Source organism: Schistocerca gregaria, chromosome 11 (assembly GCF_023897955.1).
Source record: "Schistocerca gregaria isolate iqSchGreg1 chromosome 11, iqSchGreg1.2, whole genome shotgun sequence".
Classification (NCBI taxonomy): Eukaryota; Metazoa; Arthropoda; class Insecta; order Orthoptera; family Acrididae; genus Schistocerca; species Schistocerca gregaria.
The window spans coordinates 148,442,336-148,466,930 of NC_064930.1; the positions used below are offsets into that span (position 1 = coordinate 148,442,336).

At 40.6% G+C, this 24,595-nt stretch overlaps 1 long non-coding RNA gene across 1 annotated transcript; it reads left to right on the forward strand.

Moving 5' to 3' along the window:
* The first annotated feature begins 1,792 nt into the window (after window positions 1-1,792).
* LOC126295323 (uncharacterized) lies at window positions 1,793-24,595 on the forward strand. Its single transcript, XR_007552458.1, has 4 exons — window positions 1,793-2,032; window positions 2,139-2,263; window positions 18,688-18,797; window positions 20,692-24,595. It is a non-coding gene; the product is annotated as an uncharacterized LOC126295323 (long non-coding RNA).

A 24,595-nucleotide genomic window follows, 5' to 3' on the forward strand; every position in this document is an offset into this window, starting at 1 on the left:
GGTAGCTGGTGTATCCTTGAAGGAACAAGCTTCGCTAATCGATCACAACATGGGCAACCAACATATGAATGATATTTGTGCTTCAGCAAAAGCAGAAGTGACGCAGAGGCATTAGGATTGCGTCAGTGTTTTGTGTTTTCACTTTACGTATTAACATGGGCAACTGAAAACACGTGTAAGTGCAATGAGGACTCAGAAACAGACAATAATTGTATTTATTTTAAAATTACACGGTACAATCAGAAACACTTAAAAATCTTTAAAATGTATTTTCCTCTACTAACTGCGCTGTATTACAACAGCATTATTGACATTTGTATTCCATTCTACAAGTAAGTAAGACCACACATTTGAAGATGAAAATCAGTATAACGCACATTCACGAATACGTGTTATTTAGCTGTGAAGTATTCACCATAGGCATCTGATCGGTACAAGACACACGACCATACGTTGTCATCACTGGAAGACAAGAAAATTAAAATTCCCTCTTTCACGAACCGCTCACCCACAGCGAACAATCCATTAACAACGTAGCTTATAAAAAACTTAGACTGGCTAAGGTGCCACCGTATTTGTTGTTGATTAAATACCGCCATACAGTCTACTTTTCCTCTGCACTCCAAACGCCATGGAGGTAATAGGAACCAACAATTTTTCAGGCGCCAATTAAAAAAGAATTACATTATAAAAGGTAGGGCTAACGATAGTTAAAACAGACTACCGATAGCGCATATACTATCGATTAATCGATAGTCTGACGATGTAAGTAACACTGTGGAATGTTAAGATCATTCCAACCAACATATTATGAAGGTATTCGTTACTCGTTAGCTTAAGTACAGTACGGAATACGAGTTTGTCATTAGTCGCTTTCTTCTTTAACACAAGCATTACTGTCCTGTTCTTCACTTGAACGATGTATCCTACGCTTCAGTAATTCCTAAGTGGAATACAGAATACAAATTGTAGACGACAGAAGGACCTACGTATATAATATATGTATACCAGACTTCTGTCGACCTCTATATATGTACACTGGTAACGAAAAGGTGGAAATAGACGTACGCTACATTTGCAACCTGTAGCTCAATTGAACTACACGGAGACAAGAGGACGACATATGCACAATTTGTATCCCGTACTTCACTATGGGGTACAGTTTCCTTGTTGCCTTGGACGCTAATAGTATTCCAATCCCATTCGTTACTTGAGCTATATAGCTATACGTAACATTTGTATCTTGCTCTCCAATTGACATATATAGTGGCAGTTAAAGGCGAAGTGAAGGATGGGATACAAATTTTCGTTGTGTCATCAGTGTAAAGGCGAAGTGAAGGACGTGATAGAAGTACACATTCGAAAATGTCGTACTGACACTAATCCTGGGAAACGAAAGAAGATCGAAGGCTGAGAAATTTCTATCATGTACTTCACAACATGAAAATACACATGCTGGTGGAATAAAACAGTGAAATATGTCAAAATAGTGAAGTACAGTGAAAAAAGCAAATGGAAAAGTGAACTTACCACACGGAAATATCGAGGAATAACCGAAGCTCGCCTAGATAGACAGTAACGAAACTTACATACTCACAAACAGACAAATCGACTCCTATAAACGAAAATAAGACACTAAAAATTGTTCTACAATAACAAACTAATACTCCAAATTACCTGAATATCGTTACGAATAATTATTTTAATGTACAATGATAGCACTTATCCGGATCAATGGACTGTTTTATTATCTATGCCTCGAAGTGAAGACATTACCATCTCTGACTAATGTATGACGTCATTGGTCAGAGCCGACGGGTTGTATCCTCTGCGGCCTGCTTGGCTGCTTCATTAGGTGCTTCGACCATGGTGGTCGAAGATTAAATGTGAAAGTCTTACGTCTGTGACCGGCTTGACGATAAATTACGTCTTGCAACCGTGTGTGGTCAGTTGTGGTCGATAAAATTCAAAACAAAATTTTGATACCTACATGTCTACTGGCAATTTATAGTTACGGTAGTTACATGAATTGGTGAGAATCGTGAATGATTTGTTATAACACACTAATTTGTGTTAAAATGTTGTTTACTTACTGTATGTGGTAATGAAGATTCTAGTGCCTCTTCTTATGTCAACAGTTCCTGTGAACACGACTAGATTTCAGGAAGTGAACATTGATGAACGTTAATTATCAGCCCATTTGTCGCTTCCTCGTTTTGCCGGGAAGGAAGACCCACAGGTTGATTTCGCGCCTGTTTATAAGGTGAGAACGCGTCCGTTTTCATTCATAATTTTTTTCGTCGTGTTCTCTAGGTCCCATCAAAAATGACTTCCATCAGGGATGCAGAATGGACGAGATATATGGAACAAAAGCAACAGAAACATAAACTGTCTGTATACAGATTAACAGTAAGCTGACATATTTGAGTGCTATTAACACATATGCCATCAAAACTTAGTCGAGTAAATTAGAAAGTGATTAGTGCCTATATACCGGCACTGTGAGCAAATCTGAAAGTGCCTTAAGCTTATCAAGTAGTTAACTGCATATTTCATATTGCTAGTTTAATATTTGGGTGACAGCACAGGAAGAAAGTCGTTGGCTTACAAATTTATTTATCAAGTCACATTTATACAGTACATTATTACCTACACTCTGATGAAATATGTGATAGCAGTAGTTGGACTTGTGTATTCAATGACAGGCAGTATCATCTTAGTACATTACAACTTCAAGGATTTTGTATTTGTCAAGACATCTGTTTGACTTAAAATTAGATGAGAAATTAACAAGAGTGTTTCTTAGTTATGCAAAGTTCATATACATTTTCCTGTTTCCAGTCACTTTCTGTTGCTAGAGAAAAGTGACAAGTGTCGTGAAAACCCCTGAAGTTTCTGTTCATTTGGAAATATTTCAATACCAATTTTGTCATTGCTAGAAGACAATCTTTGAAACGATGTATTGTATCAGCATTGACACTCGCCACTCAGTAAGGTGGAGCTCTTTCTGTCACTAGTATACACAGGGGAAGCCTGCAGCCGTACGCTACAAACAAGTACATGGCAGACGGTATCTCCTACATTAACAGTTATTAGGCCTTCTTCCTATTCCAGTTGTGATAGTGGGAGGAATGCCTGTTTAAACACCTCTGTATGCACTGTAATTGATGGGCTCCTCTCTTTGCTGTCCCAAAAAAAAAAAAGCTGATGCAGTTTGGGCTGTAGTACATTCCTCATTCTGATAACTGGTTGTTAACTAAGCCAGTGTGTGCCTAATTCTTTTTCCTCCCCAAGTCTACCTGCCCGAGTATATTGTGAAATGGTCCACTGTGGAAAAGGTAGCTAAAAATAATTAACTTAACCCAACATTATGGTGAACATTCTTTGTTTTATTTATTGGTGGATTATTGTTGCAAGGGTGTTGTACATGTACAGCAGTACAATTTAAGAACAACACCATACGCAGTAGAGGCAGTTACATTCTTACTGGTCTAATTTCACAAGGATGGGGCAGGTGACTGGTCGTAGCCTCATAGTAGGAAACATCCTGAAATTGACTTGGAGGTAGTTACGGAAATGACACAAACCTAAATCTGGATTGTCAGATGGAGATGGAAACCTCCATGTGCTCAAATACAGGGTCAGTCCACTTAAAACAGCAAGACCTTATTTGGTTCACCCCTAGTGTGCAGGGGTTTGTTTGCAAGGAAGTAAAAGGCTGGTGCTTCACTGTTCAGTCATACCTCACTACCGGTCCATGTTCACATTATGCACAAGACTTCATAATGTAGTGATACTACAGATTTTCAACTGCAGCGACATTATTTGGTTTTCATTTTGTGAACTGCAGCTTTCCATTTGGTACATTGATGATGAAGAAGAAGGGGGAGGGGGAAAAGTGGCTCACAATCCATCTTTAATGAAGGATATGTTGAGCTTAGAGATGGTAAAGTGTCAAGGTAGAAGAAACAGCCCTTTACATTTATCTGAGTTTTGGTTTGTAGTAGAGAAAGTAGGACCATTCTCTGTGGCATGGATGTGAAAGTCTAATGGCTTACTATGTGGCAAAATTGTAGGTTAGCAGGTCCTCAACACAGCTTTGTTCTAGTGGAAGAGTAAACTATGAACTGATTGTTGGTGTTCTGAGACCAGTTTTCAATATTTTTGCAAAGGCAGATGTTATGTCAGCTGAAGATTGGTGCAAAACTTTTTAGCTTAGACCAGTGATGTCATATTTAACTCATAAATATTTTTGAGTCATAGAGAAGAGCATACATATCTGCAAATGTCACACCTCAATGGCTGTTGGAAAGTGAACTTCTTATAAATGTAAAGACTATGTATGCAGTGTTTAAAAACGATAAGGCTGTAGACGTGGATTTAGAGGTTGATAGAACAAGGCTGGAAGAACTAGAATCTACTATATTCTTGTGGATAACGAACTGAAATGGAAGAAAACACATTGTCTGTAAGAAACTGAGCTCTGTCATATTCTTAATGATGCAGCCATCATAAATGAAGACAAGAACCTTATGTGTACAGTGTATCGTGGACTTTTCAAACCATACTTAGTGTATGGAGTGACTGTGTGGGGAAACTCAAACTAGAGACAAAACGAGTGTTCACATTACGACCCCAGTACTCTGGTATCAGACTACTAAGAAGTCTGCCTGAAAACGTGCAATGTAGTGTACTTGACAAATTTCCGAAAAAACTTACTCTCTCATTGCAAAAGAGTTTGTTATTCATTATCAATTATGTAAAAAAAGTAAGCTAAAGGGGTAGAAAAATAAGTGATAATGAATGTTACTACTTTGACATGTCCTGTATTACATATACATTTACTGTACACAATGTAATCTTACAGGATCAGATAAAATTCAGTTCAATTCAATAGTAAATTGCATAGCTTGGGAAACGAAGTGTCAAGTTCTAAATTTTTAAGGAATTTGTGTACCATTTACTTTACTGCAGTGTCTTAATGAATAAGACACTTATGTCGGGTATGTCCCTCTTTTTTTTTTTTTTTCCTGCGGGGTAACGCTAATGTCCTATTTTTCAGTTGATCTGTATAGAATACCAGTGTTAGAGGTGTCATTTTCTGCCCATCAGTTAATATACATGTGACCTGAAATGAGATACCGTGTTTGTGGTTTCCTCCACAATAGGTAACGTCATCTAACCTACAGGATACCAGTGGAAGAGTTATAGTTTACTTTGCAATACTTAATTCGTAGATGAACTGAAGTACACAATACCAGTGTTAGGTATGTTCTTCTTTTGGCTGTTGGTAATACCAGTGTTTGATTGCTTGCTTGCTTTTTTCTTCATGGCTAACACTGGTATTTTCTTCCTCAGTTGAACAGTAGGATATCAGTGTTCAGCTTGATTAGATTAGATTGGTACTTGTTCCATAGATCGTGATTGACACCTCGAAATGATGTGGAACGTATCAGGTTAATACAAGGTGTCTATACAAGATATTACATGAAACTTAATCTTTTTATTTATTTATTGTGGCTGTTGGGGAAATTACCCACTTACTATATATCCAAAAATTCACTTAATAAATAGGAGTTGCCATTAAGATATTCTTTTAATTTCCTTTCAAATGCTATATGGCTATATCAGACTTCTGATGCTATTAGGTAAGTGACCAAAGACTTTTGTGGCAGCATTTACCCCCTTCTGTGCCAAAGTTAGATTTAACCTTGAGTAATATATATAATGAAGCTACAGTGAAGATCCCTAGCTCTTTAAGTAAGTGTTTGCAGGATGAGCTCCAGAAATTATTCTGATTATACGCTTTTGTGCAATGAACACTCTTTTACTCAGTGATGAGTTATCCCAGAATATGATGCCATACGAAAGCAGAGAATGAAAATAGACGTAAGCTAATTTACTGAGATGTATATCACCAAAATTTTCAATGACCCAAATAACATAAGTAGTTGAACTCACGTTCAGCAGATCTCCTGTGTGTTTTCCAGCTCTACCCCTCATCAATGCATGCACCTAGAAATTTTGAATATTCTACCTTAGGTACAGATTTCTGCTTGAAGTCTATTGATGGTGTCATTCCATGTACTGTGTGGAACTGTATGTATTTTGTTTTCTCAAAATTTTATGAGAGCCCATTTGCAGAGAACCACTTAATGATTTTCTGAGAAACATCATTTGCAATTTCACCAGTTAATTCTTGTCTGTTGGGTGTGATAGCTATACTTGTCATCAGCAAAAAGTACCAACTTTCTATCTTTGTGAATATAGATTGGAAAGCCATTAATGTATATTAAGAACAGAAGAGGACCCAAGACCGAACCTTGTGGCACCTAATTTTTGATTGTTCCCCAATTTGTGAAATCACCGGTTTTTTGCATATTATGTGAACTGCTTATTTAAACTTTCTGCACTCTGAGTTAGGTAAGATTTAAACCATTTGAGTGCTGTCCCATTCATACCCACAGTACTTCAGCTTATCTAGAAGTATTCCATGATGTCATATTTTTCATGTGGCATAGTATGCTTCCTGATAATTTGGTTTCTATTTTCTTCTGTGATAATTTTTGTGGTTCTGCTTTTAGGTTGTGCCCACTCGGAACCCCCTAATTCTCATGTCAGTCCTGTTAATTTCATCTATTCTATAGATTTTGATGAGTCATGCTTCCTAATTTTGTTTCTTTACACAAGATTTTTACATTTATGGGTCCACATGATGTGCATGTACTATCTGTTCTGTGCTACATTACTTTTTTCTGAACATTCATTCATGCTTTCAAATGTTTTTCACCTATCATCTGTGGCTGACCTATGTCATTTGTCGAAGCTGAAAAGGTGTACCCCATACTTCAGTATTCCCTGACTGTTAAGCTAAGGCTGCCCTTGAATTGGCAATGTGTAACATTATAAGCTAAATTTGATACACAATAGTGCTATACTGGACTGACCCCTGATATTTTTGGAAGTAAAGCAACTCTTTAAAAATATCGTCACTCCCATGTGTTAATTTTAAGGTAAGGTATAGAAGACTGGTACATAATTTTGTCATGTCCCAGTCTTTCATACCACCTAACAGTGAGTGGCTCCAGGGTCTTATTTATGGTTTGAGTTCAAAGCATATGTGACCAAAATGAATTACATTAAGAATTCCTCTTGGAATTTTATGCTTAGGAATTTGGGTTCGAATGTCTGGTGTGGTCAGTAACTAGAGCACCTTCTTCCAGGAATGAGAACCAATAGAAATTACAGGCCCAAATAAAAGGCAAAAGCTAGAGAACCTGTCCAGGCAGGCAACTTAATGGCTGCCATAGCCAGACAACTTAGTGTGCCAAGGGTTTGTTAATAGAAATGTCAGATTCCACCCATCTGCTTTGACCAATGACATCACCAATATGGCGGAAACAACCATTCACAACTACTCCCATATCACGACCATGTCATAACATAAACATGACAACAAACACAAAAATAGATAAAAAACCATCAAATACATGTTCCTCCAAAAATATAATGAAACAAACAGGACAAGTGAGGGAACTGAGGGTTTTTGGGTTGGGGCAAACTAACGATAAACACATGCCGCTAAACCAAACGACAAAAACAATAAAACAGCCACAACCTTCCCAAAATCGACTAAAAACACTTCCCTTGACCAATATAGGCCAACGAACTACAGATACCAAATCATGAAACTCAAAACTACAACCACGTCCACAATCACCACCACCTCAAAAAACACAACAAACCAACAAAATTGGAATCTAACACTTACCTCGACCTATATAGGTCAACAGCAACTATTGATACTACATAAGTCTCAAAATACTTTCACCACCACCACCACACTTAATACTACAAAAAATACCTAGAAAATCAAAATTAGAATAGACCAATTCTCTTGACCTGTTATCCTTAAGACATCTCCACATATAGCTGTTCCTTATCCGAGACACCAGAACTTCGGTAAGCCTGATTTCTTCACGACACACTGAATACTTCACAACTTCAGCCAACAGGACGAATAGCTGAAGTTTTATTAGAGACAACTCACTGTCCCTCCACCCCCCATCATTGATGACAACTGAAAACTGTTCATCTTGGCAGTCATATCCATACCTGCCCAAGATATCTACAAAAATTCACACATGCCGAACAGAAAAAAACTACAATAACGCCGACATAACAAAACCAAAATCGTTAACTCGCTGAAAAATATTCTGCTGAAAGCACAGTCGCTACCGATACCACACACATGCAATCCTGCCACGCAAATGAACCCCATATGCCACATAACACGCTAGCTGTAAACACACCACGAGAGAGAACCACCAACCGCAACAATATGCTGCCGATAAAAAAACACGCGCGCACACACACACACACGACCTAATACACAACACATAAACACACCACCAGAGAGTATCACCAATCATATCAAAATCAAACACGTGCGAACACGCCACTCTCACAAACTAAACTCTGCACCATCGTGATGTCTGTACGTCATGGGTCAAAGCTGACAGGCGGAATCGGACGCTTCGGTTAACCCCCAAGGGTGACAGTGCATTACAAAGTGGCAAAAGCATCAAATCACAAAGCATCAGTCCTCATATTGTACTGACTGGGATCAAGAGAATATTGGTGTCAGGTGGCTTCTGTAAACAGCAATAGTGCGCTATCTGGTAAGAAAATAAATGTTCTTTCAGCAAATTATAAGTAAAGGGAACACACGAAATCTGTCATCAGTCACTGTTTGAGATGATTTACTTAAATCGGGACCAGTTTTGTACTTGTGCTGATCTTCAAATGACTGTAGATTCAGTTTCATGTTCTTGACTTTCAATTAAAGTTCACTGCTCACCGTTAGATGGAATATCCGTATCATAATTGCGCATCTCTCACCAAAGTACTCACTTGCACCACCATATTCAGATTTCCACACATTAATGCCACTTAAAACGTTGTTACCTGCAGATGAGACATGAACTGATACATTCAAAATGTTTACTACATTTGAAAACAGAATTCATAACATATAAGGTATGATTACTTAAAGAAAGGCATAAGACTGAAAGTGGTTGTGATCTAAATAACCCACCTTTGATTGTGGCTAGAAGCAGATTTTATTAAACATGAGCTGTGCCCAGCATGTGTTGCAATGGCTTTTTTTTTCTTTTGAAGTATGTACACACATGTGAAGCGCACACATTTGCGTGTGCAAAATAATGAAAGACAACAATTCTTTGTGCAGTAATTAAATTTGAAGTTTATTTGTGTACTTTTGAATACAGAGTATTTTTGTCTTTCTGCCTTTTGCGATAACAATGTTTTTTGGCAGACACTCTTGAGCGTGTGACATAATTGACTGTTCGAAAAGCCTACATGTGCCTAAAACGACTGACTTGGGATTCGATGGTCATTACGAATGTAAGATGAATAGGGAGCTCTAGTCTTTTGAAATCAAATGGCATGTTTCCTTTTGACTTGCCATTCAGAATTGTTGCTTAGATGACATTTGGGATCGGTATTTTGACAATGAGCCTGGTTCCACTGCACAACTGTCATTTCTTTTCTCTCCAAATTCCTCGGTGAAGGTTTGCTAGGGGTATTGTGTTACTGCCACAGTTTTTCCAGGCAGCAAGCGATAAAATTACCAATCTCGATAGATGTTCCTTCAGGTGCTAGAGGTACATCACTGGTAGGCAACAAGAACCTCATAATCCTGTTTCGTTAAATTTTACAGATGATGTGAAGAGGTTTCTTAAAAGAATATTAAGTTAAATCAAACAATGGAAACTCCAGGTAGGAATATCAACAGTCTCTGAAGAGATAGATTGCTGCTTGCCATAAAGATAACAACAAAGTTGCAGACAGGCACATTTAAGGGTAGTTATAATGGAAATTTTTTCCCCCACATTTTCAGATTTTTCTCTTTATAAAATTTGCATATTTCTGAATTAAATGATGTATCTGTCACTTATAAACTCACATGGGAAGTATTTTATTTTCTAAATATGATGTACACCAGTTGAAAATAATTAAACTTTTACTTGGTTTGCTTCAAGATGTAATAAAATCTGTAATTTTTTTATATGGAAGGCTGTGGTTTGCTGTGTTATAAATGTCATGTCCAGAAGAGGATGGGCACCAGGTTGAGGAAGTTGAAACGAAGTTTGTGAGACAAGAAACTTCCTGATGGTAAAACCAGTAAAACCATAACAGGCAGGCTGACAGACAAAATGATTGATTGAACTATAGCAGATTATGGGATGGCCATTAAAATTAATACTGAGGTTTTGTTGAAAATGAAGAAGACAGTAGGGGCTACCTTCTTTCGCAGACTCAGTTGATGGAAAACCAGTACACCACCTTTGCCCTCCTGGACCCGGTTCATGGTGCAATTACCACAATACCCGTACACTCAATTCATACAGCCATAAATATTCCATCCCAGCAGCAGTTGTGGATATCACAAAACCTATTTACAGAGACCTGTTAAATCCTGAATTACTGGTCAGACTCAAAATCCCAACAAGTCATTCAATAATCTTATATGGACTCGCCATCCAAAAAATGTTTTTGTTGAAATGCAGAAAGTGGGGGTCAGTGATGCTGTTACTGCTTTTAATGATGGCAGCATTTGTGGGGTGAAAGTGCTATACCATATGGGAATTAATCCTGGAGCAAACTGCATTAGAGAACTTGAATGGATGGACAAGGTTCACATTGATAAAGCAGAGATGCAGCACAGTTGGCCACTAATGAGTCCAGAAAGAAGAAGAAAAGGAAAAAAAACCTGGGAAAAAGTTCAAAAGGGTGATATTCAGTATGGTGCAGGGTGCTTTGGAGTAATTAAAAATGAAGCCTATATTGAGTTAGTCTTTTGGAACTTAACATTTTCTGTTGCATTTTTCCATAAATATCGTAAAGCACGTCGAGTAGAGAATCCAAATTTTCAGGGAGTAGTAACATACATATCCTGAATCAACTGAACTAAAAGGACATAATGTTGCGTATAATTAAAATTATTTAAGATAACATACAAAAAGAGGTTGTTGTTGTGTTGTTGTTTTCTTCAGTCCTGAGACTGGTTTGATGCAGCTCTCCATGCTACCCTATCCTGTGCAAGCTTTTTCATCTCCCAGTACTTACTGCAACCTACATCCTTCTGAATCTGCGTAGTGTATTCATCTCTTGGTCTCCCTTTACAATTTTTTACCCTCCAATGCTAAATTTGTGATCCCTTGATGCCTCGGAGCATGTCCTACCAACCGGTCCCTTCTTCTACTCAAGTTGTGCCACAAACTTCTCTTCTCCCCAATCGTATTCAATACCTCCTCATTAGTTACGTGATCTATCCACCTTATCTTCAGTATTCTCCTGTAGCACCACATTTCGAAAGCTTCTATTCTCTTCTTGTCCAAACTATTTATTGTCCATGTTTCACTTCCATACATGGCCACACTACATACAAATACTTTCAGAAACGACTTCCTGATACATAAATAAATACTCGATGTTAACGAATTCCTCTTCTTTCAGAAGCACTTTCCTTGCCATTGCCAGTCTAAATTTTATATCCTCTCTACTTCGACCACCATCAGTTATTTAATTCCCTCAGCATCACCTCATTTAATTTGACTACATTCCACTATTCTCGTTTTGCTATTGTTGATGTTCATCTTATAGCTTCTTATAGCATGCTCAATATACATATCGAATAACATCGGGGAGAGGCTACAACCCTGTCTCACTCCCTTCCCAACCACTGCTTCCCTTTCATGTCCCTCGACTCTTTTAGCTGCCATCTGGTTTCTGTACAAATTGTAAATAGCCTTTCGCTCCCTGTATTTTACCCCTGCCACCTTCAGAATTTGAAAGACAGTATTCCAGTCAACATTTCCAAAAGATTTCTCTAAGTCTACAAATGCTAGAAACGTAAGTTTGCCTTTCCTTAATCTAGCTTCTAAGATAAGTCGTAGGGTCAGTATTGCTTCACGTGTTCCAACATTTCTACGGAATCCAAACTGATCTTCCCCGAGGTCGGCTTCTACCAGTTTTTCCGTTAGTTTGTAAAAAAATTTGCATTAGTATTTTGCAGTTGTGACTTATTAAACTGATAGTTTGGTAATTTGCACATCTGTCATCACCTGCTTTCTTTGGGATTGGAATTATGATATTCTTCTTGAAGTCTGAGGTATACTACACACAAAATACTTTGCCATTGTTGCAGCCAAAATGCTGCCTCACTGTGAATGTTGTTCTCCAACATGGGATTAATTGGCTGACATTCGTAGGCAGCTGGAAATTGCCCCGATTACTAACAAAAGATCGGCAGTTGCCGTGAATCGGTGCGTCGGGAGAGCTGCCGAGAGCTGTGTACCTCCGATACTCGTACTGGAGGTACCTCGAGTACTGTCCTCTCCTGTGAGTCGAGTCTCTTCTGCAGGAAGTACAGGAGCTGCCGTTACTTGCCCACTCAAATGTGAGTGGCACGTCAGTGGTGGATCCGGGCCTGCCGCAGAGTGTGGAAGGGGACCGTGGAGGGCTCTGGGTGTCGTACCGATCCCCGTAACCGATGAGTTGCAGTTGAAGTTTTTCACTGAAACTGGAACTGACCCAGTGCGACTCACTTCACCTGTTTGTGGGGAAACCTGTTTTATCCGAGTCAGGAGGCGGCAAACGCAAAAGTGTTTGGGTCTACGAATTGTAGGCAGTTCGAACATACTGCGAATGATGGTACCACTTACAGAAATGGTAGCAAGAATCGGGAAAGGACACTGGGAGCCCTCAGTGTGTCTGCCTGAGGGTGTTATTCAGTATGCTGAAGGGGATATTCCAGCAGCCACTGAAGGAACATCATGAAACCGACTGCAGGTTGTCGCACACTTTAGAACAAATGCCTGTCTGGGCTCTGAGGTCACTCTTAGGTCATTCCAGTGACTGGAATAGACAGCTGAGAAGACTTGACTTGTGCTTAGTTTGTAATGGAACTCACCAATAGAGCCCATTTTGTTATGACATATTATACACTAATTAAAATAGTTTTCGAAAACTGATCACTTAGTCTGATCAAAGGTAGGTGTTTGAAAGTATATTTAAATTAAAACTTTTATTATTTGTAAAAGTGTGACTTGGATTATTTATATGTAAAGCTTTGTCATTTGAATTATTATTTTCACTGAATTATCCTTTATGCTATTTGATATTTCCCTTAACTTAAAAATGCAGCATCAATAATCGATACAGAAATTTTAAGCTGTCTGTCGATATAACTCTGCGGTCTTTGGTCGGCAACGTGATTTCGGCCACTTGCATTTTGGCTGCGGTCGGGAGTTGTTGTTTTTGTGTGCGTTTCTCGATAAATATGTGGTATCCACAGTGAACATAGTACAGTAGAGTGTCGATTATCTGAACGTCGGTCAACCGAACGACCGCTTAACCGAACTGTGTACTCACTCGCACCTGTTACTCTCCCGCCCTACCGTCCATCATCGACTCACTCGTGATTTGAAGTCAAAGATGAAAGTGACCAGTTTCAGATATCTGTAATGAAAAAAGTACGTGACTTAGCTGCTCATAAGCATGTAGGCTTGCTTAGACAGACCAAACAAAATAAAGGATTTTTTAAATGTTAATTTTGTATACTGTGTGTATTGTTCATGCAAAATGCGTATGTTAATATGTATATACTTTTGTTCAATAAACTGTGCCACATACTACATATTCCTACTGAAGTTGCCTTTGTATGTCACTTTGTAATACTAAAAGAGATGCCTGTTTTTATGAATAAATTTACTGTACAGTACTTCTTTTTGGCAAATAAACATTTACAGTTAGATTATAAGAACAAAACAGTTTTCTGAACACCCATGTCCCCCAATTACTTCGGATAATACACGACTGTACTTTATTTTTGTGATTTGAGATTGTGAAATTTACTAAAATACTTCAGAATTCAAAGTTCTGATAATAAATGTTTCTTCTAAACAAAAGTCGTGTACTCCTGCTTCGTGATTTCGGTTGGTCTGGTAAGTCAAGACCCCCACCTTTTTCATCCGCCTAGACGACGAAGCCAGGTGCACGGTGGCTATTCGGCAGTGTCGAGATAAGTGACACCGTGATCGTCTCTACAAATTACTTTACATCCGTTAGCCACAGCTTAACGGTGTCTTTACGGGAATAACTTTGCACCGTAGTAGCGAGGGTCCGTGATAAGTTTTAACGAAGCTCTCCATTTGCGGCACTGTTCGCAGAACTGATTGTGGCCACTCGTTTCAGAGTCGAATGGAGGACTGAACCGGAGACTCTGAAGATTCTGTGACAAGCTAGGCTGTGACTTCCTGGGCTGAGAACTGAAGGGTCCCCTCAAACGAGTCAGGTGTGCCCTACACGGCAGAGGGTGGTAGTCAGGTAGCAGACTGTGTGGGGGTGAGATTTTAGAGTAGACGACTCTCCGTCCAGTCCAGACAGTGATACTTGCACGAAACGGGGAAGTGTGTGTGTAAGATAGAAAGAATGTCTACTGCAGGTGAGAGTATTAAAATTCGCAACTCAGTGCTCGAGTTTGAAGCGCTCGTGAAAAGCGGTGAAGTTCGCATAACACTAGGTACAGAAAGTTGGTTGAAAACTGAAATTGATGGCAGTGAGATTTTTGGGAAAAATTTGAGTGTATATTGACAGGATAGGTAGATGGGAGATAGAGGTGGTCTATTTGTTGCAATAGAAAAGAAACTCGTATCCACTGAGATAGAAATTGAAACCTCACGTAGTTGGAGTGAGGCGCAGTATAATACTTTTATGCTTATGTCACCCACCAGACTCATCTCCCGATGTAACCCAAACCTTCAGAGATAGCTTCGGTTCACCTGCACGTAGGAGTTCCCCGATCGTACTGTAATTGTCGGTGGAGACTTTTAATCGTCCGACAGTTAATTAGGAAAATTAGTTCTGTTTCTGGTGGGCACGATAAGATGAGCTGTGAAAATTTACTAAATGCCTTAACTGAAAACTACTAAAACAAATATTTGGATCTAATGGCAACAAGCAGATCTGACTTCTTTGAGGATGTCTACATCAGAACTAGTATCAGTGACCGTGATGCAATTGTGGTGACAGTGATTACCAAAGTAAAAAGGACAACTAAAACGAGCAGAAACTACATATAAAATCAGTAGTGTCACATCTCAATGAACTTGAAACTTCCACAGTGCAGGAGTGTGTACAGGAGCTATGGGTAAAGTTTAAAAGAACAGCTGACCATGTGGTGGATGGATACATACCCAGTAGAACAGCTAATAATGAGAACCTCCACAGTATACAGCTACTGCGAAGAAACGTCTTAAGAAACGGAGTTTACTATGTAATAGGCATGAAACAAAGCGTCGGGCTGTAGATAGAGAGATGCCGAGTGAAATGTCAGCTGTTAAGAGCACTGTGTGGTGCCTTCAGTGACTATGACAGCAGAATGTTGTACAGTGGTATTTCACAAAACCCAAAGAAATCCTGGTCATGTGTAAAGGCTGACACCAAAGCTGTGTCCAGCCCTTGCGAAATGAGGCAGGAACTGTAATTGAGGGTAGCAAAGCAAAAGCTGAAATGCTTAACTTCATTTTCAAATGTTCTTTTACAAAGGGAAATCCAGGAGAATCACCCAAATTTAATACTTATAACACAGAAAAGATGAAATCCTTAAAATTGGACAGAGCATTAGTGCTCTATGGAATCCTTCTGATTCTATACTGAATTTGCTGCTGAGTTAGCCCTCTTCTTACTATAATCTATTGTAAATCTCTTGAACAAAATAACTCTGCCCAGTTCTAGTAAAAAAGCACAGGCCACACCTGTGTACAAGAAGGGTAGAAGTGATCCACAAAACAACCATCCAATATCCTTGACGTAGGTGTGATGTAGAATCTTAGAATGTATTCTGAGTTCAAACATTATGAGGTATTGTGAACAGTGTGACCACCTCAATGCCAGGCAGCACGGATCCTGAAAAATGTCAGTCACGAGTAACCCAACTCGCACTTCTCTCTCGCAGACGTACTGAAAACTTTTGATCGAGGTAATCAAGTAGTTGCAGTATTTCTCCATTTGTGAAAAGCATTTGACTCGGTACCACAGCTAAGGGGGTGTCAAGTGAAATTTGTGACCGAATTGGGGACCTTTTCGTGTGGACACAGCGTGTTATATCGGGTGGAGAGTTGTCATCTGATGTAGATGTAACTTCAGGTGTGCCCCGGGGAAATGTTGGGACCACTGCTGTTCATGTCGTATATTAATAACTGTACAATGTTAATAGTAAAATCAGATTTTCTGCAGCTGATGCAGTTATCTACAATTAAGTACTATCTAGGAGAAGCTGCATGTTTATTTATTCAGTCAGATCCTGAGAAGATTTCAAAGTGGTGCAAAAATTGTCAACTTGTTTTAAATGCTCAGAAATGGAAAATTTTGCACCTCACATAACAAAAAAAAAATGTAGTACCCTATGACTATCGAGTATAACTGCTGGAATGGCCCTACTCACAGAAATAACGAGGTATAACACTTTGTAGGGATATGAAATGGAAAGATCACGTAGGATGAGTTGTAGGCAAAGCAGGTGGTAGACTTCAGTTTATTGGTAGAGTACTGGGAAGTGCAGTCGGTCTACAGGCAAGACTGCTTATAAACAGCTCGTACAGCTGGTTCTAGAATATTGCTCAGGGCTGTGGGACCCATACCAAATAGGACTAGTAGGGTATGTTGAACATGTACAGGCCAGCACTAACGGTTACAGGTTTGTCCGATTCGTGGTAGTGTCTCACAGCGACTGAAGGAACCGAACTGGGACACTCTGCAAGTCTGATGCGAAGTGTCCCAGGAAGGCCTACGGACAAAGTTTCAAGACTAGTTCTAAATGGTAACTCCAGGAATATACGACAACCCCCTACGTATCACTCAAATGTGGATCATGAGGATAAGATTCAAATAATTACTGTAGGTACAGAGGCATTCAAAAAATCTCGCACTCTGTATGTGAATGAAATGGGAAGAAACCCTAATACTGGTACAGTGGGACGTACACTCTGTCGTGCACCTCACAGTGGTTTGTAGATGCAATGCCTGAAGGCTTCAGCCCATTTCTTTATCGAACATTATAAATGCCTGAACACTTCCAGATATCTTCAACTTTTATAGTCCTGTGTTCCTCAGTTACGTGTAATATTACAGCATATTGATAATTTTTACTTTTGGACCGTCTGACAGCAACTGAATAAAATGCTCCTGGAGCGTTATATGTAAGAAATTGTCCACGCAACCTGCCACTGATAATGCCTTGCAGAAAATAAAGGCGAAACGCGTATGGCACTAAAATTGTTTTATTCAGTTGCTGTCAGACGGTCCATAAGTAAAAATTATCAATATACCGTAATACTTCCAGATATATTCCACTTAATACCAGTAATCTGGTTTTAACCGTAGCATCTCTTCCACTTAAAGTTGCAGACATACTGCCACCCATTTCATTCCAAAATGTTAAATAATATAGCGGCATGTATAGAAGTCGACCTAAGAAATACAGTATAGAGCAAGTAATTAAGTAAACTCGTGTTCTACAATTCATAAGCTGCCTGACTGCTTCAATTAATCTTTTTTCATTATAGAATTCAACATTTTAACAAAATGGAACAAATTATAGGAAATAACAAAAATAACTAATAGCAATAACATAAAAAGTGCGCCAAAACGAAGTTGGGAGATCCATATGTCACTGTAGATCGGAAGGAAATGAGTTTCAGGATCGTGTGATAAATGGATGTCAGCCATCAAAACTTTCTTCCTGAGAAACCTTGACGGTGATGTGATGGCCAGTGTGGACGCCGCCATGTGAAATGCATTGTGGAATGTTTAGACGTGACATGACATGAGGTGACGTGATGGGCAGTGAAAACTGACCTTCATTAGAGCGTAGACTACACACGTTATCAATACTTTACATTTTTCTGAAGCATTTGACTCATTTTTTACAGAGTGGACACTAAAAGTTCGACTGGGAACCTCGTTTAGTTTTGCTGCCCTAAGCCTGCAGTAGTTTAACTTGCCACTGCATCTCAAAAAACACCTTGAACTAATGGGAGTTTTCGTACCAAGTGTTTATGGAAAAGCATATCAGCCTCACATTGTCAAAATTAACAGATCCAGTGATCTTTCTAGGTATTATTGAACATTTCTTGTCATTTCAGATTTTGGCGATGCCTGCTTTGGGCCAGACTGCCGAGTAGACAATAGTTGAATGTAGTGTGGCACTGTAAATTATTGACTTTTGTTTAACCCTTGTGTAGCTGCCTCATTGTCATCATATGTATGCGATTGGACTGTGCGTGGATTTAAATACATATTACTATAATGTATTCAGTGTTGTAGAACTGCCATTAGTGTGACACAGTGGATGCAGATGCGTAGAAAATGCTGTGAGTCCACTTGGCTTGACAATATTTTATATCTTAGAAGAATGTCCAGTTTGTGCTCAATAAAAACAGAAAACAAAAAAATGTGGTAATTAGATGTTTACTGACAATTCATAGTTACGACAGCTACGTAAATTAGTGTGAATGATCATTTCACATTAATTAATGTGTGTTAAAATGTTCAATTTAATGATTGAAGGAGTTAATGATTCAAATATCTGTTTATGAACAGTTCCCTGCAGCACAAACCAAATCAGAAGTTGACGCCTGTGAACATTAATCGCCAGCCTATTTGTTGCCGCAATGGAAGAATCGCTGGATGGTTCCTTGCTGGTCGACACGGTAAGAATGGATCCCATTTCTTTTCGTTCTTTATTTCATTCATTTGTCCATTGTGATTTGTAGATTTCCTCGAGGCCAAATTCCAGGTCACCGTATACAGGAACAAACCGAATTGGTACCCTGATGCATTTTTCGTAATTTGTGTGTATCATATGTGAATAATACGAGGTGTACTACTTTGCTTCTGCCATTTTTTCCCAACATTTGAGGCTATAATGAAACAAATTGGTTACACATGTATCATTCAAAGTATTTTCCATCACTGGCCACTATTTTCACCCATCTTTCGGGCAGTGTACGAATCCCGCATCGAAATAATGGTTCATCTTTTGAAGTGAAGTGATCCACGAATTGATCCAATTTCCGACTTCTTCGTGAGATCGGAAGTGGTGGTCAGCCAGGCCATGTGCCATTGATCTAAACAGGTGATAGTCAGAGTGCGCAATGTCTGGAGAATATAGCGGGTGGGGTAGGACTTCCCATTTTAATGTTTCAAAGTATGTTTTGACCCTTTTGCAATGTGGGGTCGAGCGTTGTCATACTGTCTTGGAACGCTCTGCTCGAACATATTGTGTTCAATAACGAGCACCTGTGATTGTTTAACTTGGTTTTAACACCTCATAGTACATAACACCGAGCTGGTCCCACCAAATGCAGAGCACGATCTTGGAGCTGTAAATATTTGGTTTGTCCCCGGTCCCAAAGCGATGTAGAAATCCCTTTCATTTTTGCCTCTGAAGCAACTGTTCACAAATGCCATTCAGTGTCTCTCGGTTTCAGCTCACACAGGACGCCAAATTCCTTCTTTCTGAATTGTGCCCATAGCCTTGAGACGTTTTGAAATGGCTCGCTGTGCCACTCCCACTAATCGTGCCAATTCTTCCCGAGTTTGACGCGTGTGTTCACTCGGCAATGTCTCCAATTCTGAATTTTCGAAAACATTCTCTCTTCCACAGCTATGCCAGTCTGCGGAGTTAAAATCACTCAAGACATGTTCTTTCACTAATACTGTACATAATAGAACATTCGACGAGTCTAACCTGCAATTTTCTTCATATTGAAACTAAACAGTAACACATCCCGCAAATGAGTAGAATTAGGGTCGTAAACTGACATTTTCAATCGAGAACAACTTTACGATGCAGACACAAATGGGCTGATGTTTGAATGAGGTTACCTTGACCGAGGTCCGAGCCAACTGTCTGACATCTGCGATCTGTTTCTTTCGACCGCTAATTTCCACTGTCGCCATCTATCGGTAAATGGCAGAAGCAAAGTTGTACACCTAGTACGTATTGGAATACATGTTGCAGACGTGTCTGTTATGGTACAGCTTTCCTGAATTTACTTTGCAGTTTGTTTTTATGATGAAAAGTGCATATAATGTGTGTGAGTGTGTGAGTGTAAGTTAGGCTACGCTACAGGTCGCTCCTGTTACTACACACTATATCCCGCATTCACGTTCATCAGCTTCTTTAACTTTAGTCAGATTATCAGTCTACTACCTAACTTAGACCTCATGCGATGAAACAGATCAGTCTGTGCACACCACCAAAAACATCTAAAGGTTCAACTGTTAATGACTGATATTCGAGAGGTGTGAACACAAACATTCTGTTCAGAATGCCCAAGAGATTTGTGAACAAAGTCAGAGGCAGTAGTTTATGAAGTTTCACGTGTGGAAGGAAGACAGTGTGAGGAGGAGAAAGAGTGGGTTTTTTGGGAGGGGGGGGGGGGGGGTGGAGAAAGAGGAGTGGATACATACTTCAATAATTTGGTGACACTTTATTTGTTGCATACCAGTCTTTTGTTTTACTTACAGCATGGTATCACAGGGCTGTGTTACATGGCACGAATCCCCCTCAGAGTGTCAATTACTACCTTCCTGTCGCAGGTTATGGTGAGCTCGAGAGGCCTTCAGCAGCAGCAGCAGTCACCGGCGGCCGCGGACTCGAAGACACCCGCCCGCAGCGTCACTCCCACCGAGGCCGCTTCGCTGCGCACCGCAGCGGTCTGCAGAACTGCCTGCCCCTCGCTGTCCCTCGCGTCTCTGACCACTCTGGGTATCGGCAGGGGCTTTGCGGTGCCCTGTCTGCTGTATCCTACCTCGATGTGGAGGCCGCCTTGCTGCCACTTGTTCTGTATGTTGACGTCGGCCCCCGACTGTGGCAGAATTCCGCTGTACAGTGCGGTGGAGTGTAGCCGCGTTCGCGCCGGTTATTGGCGTCTGTTTCCCTGGCTGAGACCTCGACGAGTGTGGTCGCGTCTCCATTCTCTGTGCATTTTGAATCTGCTTCTCGATGCCTTGCTCCTTTGCGGTATTATTTTCCACGGAAATGTATTGCCGCAGTGGAAAATCTGAAAATCTTTAACTGTGCCAGTTACGTGCTAAAAACCCAGTTGAGTTGTGTGAGCAGTGTGTAAGACTTGACAACTTGGTCCAAAAGGGAAGGAGATTTTGAGGTTACACAGAATTACTTAACATTTTCAGAACTGAAAGTAATGCCAGAGGGTGGTGTTCCACATTACATCTGATTTGGGAAGCACCCTGCAAAATCCCCTGTTCAGGGTTACCTTTGCTAACCCAGAAAACTAATTTTTGGCAGGCCACGTATTTGAGGCATATCCTGTAATTTTAATGTGCGGAATTTAAAATTGAACTCTGGCCTCTGGCGTAGATCTTTAAGCAGGTATTTGCATACGATTTAATGTGATTGAAGATATCTGAGTAAAACAAATTTTCGTTTCAACACGTAAATGTATTCACTAAAACCATCTGTTAACTTCACATAAAAAAATTGACTGTCAAAACTGTTAATAATTCTTTTGGTGTTGAAATTCTGTGTGAATTTACACACTGATAAACCACAGTGAAAACTGTGCAGTTGGATGTGCCTGCTTTGTTGTTTGGTGGTGGTGGTGGTGGTGGTGGTGGTGGTGGTGGTGGTTAGGGGTATTCCACATGGCTCAGGAAGCTGGCATCAGTTGGTGTTCAGTGGTTTGTTTGTTGGCTCTGTTGTTTGCATTCCTGTTCCCACCCTTTGGCATTTAATGACGTGGTTGACCCCGAGCAAAGAGTCTGTGTGAAATTTTGTTTCCTGTCGGGGAAAACTGCAGCAGAGACTATTGGGATGCTTCGGCAAGCCTTTAGTGACGATGCTTTGGCGAAATCACAGGGCTAAGAGTGGTTCTCTTATTTGAGATCTGGCAAAACATCAACTGAAAACGTGCCACATCGTGGTTGTACTTAGACATCAAGAAATGATGAAAACATTGCCACAATCAAACGAGCAATTCTCAGAGGACCATTGACCAAATTTCTCAGGAAAGAAAATTGTCACGGAGCACAGTCCAGCAAATCTTAACTGAAGATTTGTACACGAGATGGAGTCTGCAAAATTTGTTCCTCGCTCACTCGCAGGTGACCGAAGAGAAAAAAAAAGTTAATGTTTGCCACGGCTTGAAGAGTGAAATGCAAAACTATCCAACTGCCGGATGAGTCAGTACTACTGGTGCAATCTGGAGTCGAGGAGTAAAAGCGAATGCGGTGCCAGTGGAAAGCTTAAAGATCACCATGACCCGAGAAAGCATGTCGAGTGCCATCCGATGTGAAAACAGTGTTTATCTGTGCTTTTGATGTGAATGGAATTGTTAACAAGGAGTGTGTTGTTCCAGACAGTTTGTGAACCAATAGTTTTATGTGGACGTGTTAGGAAGATATGGAGGTGTGTGCAGTGAATATGGCCAGGACTGGGGAAAAATGGGAACTGGTTGCTCCACCGAGACAATTCTCCAGCCGACACAGCTCGGACAGGCCGACAGTCGGTGGCAAAACGTGACACGGTGCTTGTCCCTCATCCAGCCTCTCACCCAGTCTCACTCTGTCTGACTTCTTTTTTTTATTTTCACGGACGAAGCAGTCCAAATGGAAAGTGATTCGGTGATGTAGACGATGTCAAACGAAATACACTGACGGCTTCGAACAGTATCCTGCCACGAGAGTTCCAGAACTGTTTCCGGCAGTGGCAAGTGTCGAGCCGAGTGCACCGTTGCACACGGACGATACTTTGAAGGGGACTAAAATACTGTAAATGTAGGTTTCAATAAAATGCAAAATAAAAATTCCAGTTACTGTGCCCCCTAGTAAACTCGCAAGTACTGACGGAAAGTAGTAATCGAAAGCTCGGCGAGTAACCTCAGAAATTTGCATACGACACGTGACTGTCGATCTCGAGATGAGCAGTAGCGTGTAATTCCACGGTGCCGCTTAAAATGCTCGCCGCATTTGTAACCGCGGTGTTCCGTGCCGTCCCCTGCTGGACGTGTGGTCCCGCTGCGGATGGCACTCGGTCAAAACTCGAAGATGCCGCAGTCTACACCCCGACTCGAACTGACGGGTCCAACGTGGAATCGACCGTGACCCAATTCGGAGGCAGTATGTGCTCTGCCACAACTCGATGCAGAGTCCCCAACGTGGCCACCGCCGGTACGGAATGGCTAGCCTTAGAAATTTTGGTCGTCTGTTATAGCCTGCGAGAAGTGCAGGATGCTCCCCTTCTCCTTATAGGTGAGACGAGGGGACCATTTTCTGCCCGTTTCCCGGATGGAGGGATTCGAGGAAACGAACTCGCCGCTGCGGCTGCTGAGGAGGCTCGCTCCCTTCTCACTCTCGCTCACTGGTCGACCCCTCCCCCCTTTCAGTTGCCAAAAGTGAGGAGTAATGAACTACATTCTGTAAAACGTTCAGTGTGTCCGTGGGTTACTTCCTTCCACCTGGGAGGGTGTGAAGGAGCAACTGTTATACAGCTCGTAGTGGAACGTTCTCCATTGACACGTGGCTTCTTTTTAAGATGCAAGACTGCCCCCAGATGTGGGACACAGACATCAGTATGAGGTATTTTGAGTGTGTGTTATACGTCGATGCGAGTGTCGATCTGGCTCTCCTGTAGGATTTGCCCTCTATTATAACTGATTATGAGGCGAGTAGTGTTCGTGTTTTAAGATTTTTGTCTGATTTCCGGAAATTTTTCCCAAATATTGAATGTGAGATTTTATCGTGTCACCGAGTGGCTCGGTCACTGATTATTTGTAAGTAGTCACCTGGCCACACACACCTGACTCCTTGTTAATGATGTCTTTACTGGTATTTCATCCACTATTTCGTCTGGTTGTCGTGCAGGATCTCATTGGGATTTTATTACGGGCTTTTCTGGAGCTCACATTATTGTGGTTGCCTTACAGTTCTCGAAAGGGAATGCGACTCGGTTTTCCATTTTATTGTAATTTTTTGAAATAAGATTCTTCTCCCTGCTCGTCAGCACAACCTTGCTGTTTGGTGCCTTCAGTTGTAAATAGTCACCTCCTTCCCACCTGACAGTGTGTGTTACCAAATTAAAGAACACTGCAGCCCAACAGCAACTGCCTCCCCCAACTGTAGAATATCATCAAAAATACCGCTTCACGTCTGATGTGGGTCGCAAAATAACTCCACGTTTTATGTGGACCTGCATCTGGTCAAGAGTTTCATTCTTCCGGGTTACAGGACTGCAGTAGGTGGTGGTGGGAGGGTGCATGGCACAGGTCTTACACGGGGGGTGCGGCAGTTACAAGTGTAGGAGCCACAGGGTAGAGAAGGTGGTTTGGGGATTTCATAGGGATGAACTAAGAGGTTATGAAGGTTAGGTGAATGTTGGTGGAGTTAGGAGGATTCCATGAAGGATGGATCTCATTTAAAGGCAGCATTTGAAGAAGTTGTATCCGATCAAAGGCAGAGCCACGTGTGAAAGCACCCACGTGAT